The sequence below is a fragment of the Salvelinus namaycush genome, chromosome 18 (assembly GCF_016432855.1).
Source record: "Salvelinus namaycush isolate Seneca chromosome 18, SaNama_1.0, whole genome shotgun sequence".
Lineage (NCBI taxonomy): Eukaryota > Metazoa > Chordata > Actinopteri > Salmoniformes > Salmonidae > Salvelinus > Salvelinus namaycush.
This window is the reverse complement of record NC_052324.1, coordinates 23,592,269-23,596,104: the sequence shown is the minus strand read 5'-3', so window position 1 is coordinate 23,596,104 and position 3,836 is coordinate 23,592,269.

The following is a 3,836-nucleotide window of genomic DNA, read 5'->3' as shown; positions in this document are numbered from 1 at the left end:
GTCGTGCTTAAGAACAGGCCTTAGCTGTGGTATATGTCCAATATACCACAGCTAAGGCCTGTTCTTATGCACAACGCAACGCAGAGTGCCTGAATACAGCCCTTAGCCATGGTATATTGGCCCTATACCACAAACCCAGAGGTGCCTTATTGCTATTATAAACTGGTTACCAACCTAATTAGAACAGTAAAAATTGTTTTAATCTTAACCGTGGTATACGGTTTGATATGCTACGACTTTCAACTAATCAGGATTCAGGGCTCAAACTACCCAGTTTATAATTAAGTAGTAAGGCACGAGGAGGTTTGGCATATGGCCAAAATACCTAGGCTAAGGGTTGTTCTTAAGCACGATGCAAAGCAGAGTGCCTGAATACAGCCCTTAGCCGTGGTATATTTGCCATATACCACAAACCCCCAAGGTGCCTTATTGCCATTATAAACTGGTTACTAACCTAATTAGAGTAGTAAAAATTGTTTTTGTCATACCCGTGGTATACCACGGCTTTCAGCCAATCAGCATTCAGGGCTCGAACCACCCAGTTTATAATATTAAATTTACTGTTGTATATTATCTCCTGCTTGTGGTGATAGTCTTTCAGTTTCCTTTGCATTGGGTGCATGTATTGACAGGTGCATGTATGGCCAATATTGGGTGTGGGTTCCCCACTAGCTACCCTTGGAGAGTGGGTTGTAGAGATTCACTCTCTCATCTGCCCTGCAGTGTCAGAATAATTGGCTACCATTCTCACCTAATCGTGACTTGGAGAATCACCTATTTTCAACCCTGTTGTTCTCAACCAGTCTGTAACCCCTGTAATACTGCCCCCCGCCCACCATCCTTACATGCATACATACATAATGTATAGCCGTAGAATAGCTTATGAGACTTGTGATTTATAATGATGCAGATAACACTAGTACCACATGGAATACTCAATATTATTAATAGGATTGTTTTTCTTAACTCTTCTTGAATTACCTTACTACATGCCTGAGGTATATTCCAGATAAAGCTAGAGAACCGTAGAATTAGGATGAGGAATTCTATGAGGAGAACACACATGATTTGGAAGAGAACAGTCATCTACTCTGACATATTATTTGTTGTACAAGAAATGTGAACTCCACAACCCAGATTGCCCTGGTCTTATTCATGGACTTCTTCAAATTCATGAGTAAAGATTTGCGCTTTTAAATAGATACTATTTAAGTTATTTGACATTAATTGCAAATGTTATGGTAAAAAAGAATTATGTACAGGTTGTGTATAACTGTTTAACAATGTCATTTGGAGTTTATTGTAAATTAAGTCTAAATTCCTTTCTGGCCTTGATTCTCTTTACTTTTTTGAATAAACGTTGTCCATGTAAGAGCAGTTTGTTGGACATTTTGTTTTCATGTTGGCTCTGATTATTCTTTACAGTTGGTAAGATACAGTAATATGCAATTAGTATAGCCAAACACGTTACAAAACACATGTCTATCTTATCTTTAATGATGTATGAAGAAGTTAAACATGATTTAGTAGGAGAGAAAAGTAATTACAGCACTGATAATGCTTTTAAAAGCACTGAATTTGAAAGATGTATGAGGTATGGATACCTTGAAAAAAAAATACAAATAAATCCCAACCGCTTGATCAGTTCAACCCCTGACTTTTAGTTATTACAGCTCCATAGATAAAATAAAGTCATACATAAAAAGAAACAAGTCAATATTTCAACTAGAACCATTACTAAATAACAGCTACTGGACTTTAGTTTTCTGCAATGAGCGTTCTGTTTCAGTCGAGTGGAGGTCAACTTTTATCTGGCAGTCGGTCACTGTGGCTGGTGCTGGAGTAGGGACTATGGTCAGAGTACTGGCTGGTCTCTCTAGGATTATGATAGGCTGTACTCCAATAGTTGGAGATACAGAGAACCTGTTTACATAATAGGGATTCAAGTTGTTGGGAAACCGGTTATAGATGTTATCCATGGTGTACATAGGGTTGGGGTACGAGGGTTGGTTCCAACGGTTCCTCGCTGCTGACCCATCTGTCAGTATAATACTTAGATCCTGGAACATTAATAGTTAGGGGTTGGGGTCACCAATGAAAATGTAAAACCAAATATAATGCCATGAGAAGCAATATTTTTCAAATACAGTTTTGAAAGTAAAATCCTTTTAACACTACCAATATTTGGCCTGGCTAGTGCAATAAAACATAGCTTACCACAGAACTCAAACTTCTGGCCTTTCTGACATGGCTTGATCCACCTAAATAACAAAACAAGTTTTAAAGGAGACTTGGATACAGATTAATATAATAAAGACATTTAATCTGGTTATCATGTATATTTTCACTTACTGTAACTGCCAAACAAAGGTATAAAGACCCAAGCAGCAAAATGAAGGTATTCATATCGGACATTCACCTGTCAGACAATGATTGTTTATTCACAGATATGACTAGTTTTGATAACTTAGCTTGTGCATTTAAATGCATTTCCAATCACAAAGCAAAATCAAGCATGCCATGCATAAATCATATATCAAAAGTAATTAAAAACTGATGAGAATGGTCCTCTCATCAAAAGCTTTTTTTTAACCTTTGAATGTGTATTTAGGTGTCTCTTGCAGACTCCTGAGTTATATTTCTGATATACCAATACACTTTACCCCTTTTCAAATAAAATTATGGCCTTTGAGCCAATCAAAATAGCACACACCTACAGTTGAAGTCGGAAGTTTACATACACTTAGGTTGGAGTCATTAAAACTCGTTTTTCAACCACTCCACAAATTCCTTGTTAACAAACTATAGTTTTGGCAACAATTGTTTACAGACAGATTATTTCAATTATAATTCACGGTATCACAATTCCAGTGGGTCAGAAGTTTACATACACTAAGTTGACTGTGCCTTTAAACAGCTTGGAAAATTTCAGAAAACGATGTCATGGCTTTAGAAGCTTCTGATAGGCTAATTGACATAATTTGAGTCAATTGGAGGTGTACCTCAATTGGAGGTGTGGATGTATTTCAAGGCCTACCTTCAAATTCAGTGCCTCTTTGCTTGACATCATGGGAAAATAAAAATAAATCAGCCAAGACCTCAGAAAAAAAAAGTAGACCTCCACAAGTCTGGTTCATCCTTGGGAGCAATTTCCAAACGCCTGAAGGTACCACGTTCATCTGTACAAACAATAGTACGCAAGTATAAACACCATGGGACTATGCAGCCGTCATACCGGTCAGGAAGGCGACACGTTCTGTCTCCTAGAGATGAACGTACTTTGGTGCAAAAAGTGCAAATCAATCCCAGAACAACAGCAAAGGACCTTGTGAAGATGCTGGAGAAAACGGGTACAAAAGTATCTATATCCACAGTAAAACGAGTCCTATATCGACATAACCTGAAAGGCCACTCAGCAAGGGAGAAGCCACTGCTCCAAACCCTACGGGTTGCAACTGCACATGGGGACAAATATGGCACTTTTTGGAGAAATGTCCTCTTGTCTGATGAAACAAAAATAGAACTGTTTGGCCATAATGACCATCGTTATGTTTGGAGGAAAAAGGGAGCCGCTTGCAAGCCGAAGAACACCATCCCAACCGTGAAGCACGGGGGTGGCAGCATCATGTTGTGGTGGTCCTTTGCTGCCGGAGGGACTGGTGCACTTCACAAAATAGATGGCATCATGAAGATGGAAAATTGTGGATATATTGAAGCAACATCTCAAGACATCAGTCAGGAAGTTAAAGCTTGGTCACAAATGGGTCTTCCAAATGGACAATGACCCCAAGCATTCTTCCAAAGTTGTGGCAAAATGGCTTAAGGACAACAATGTC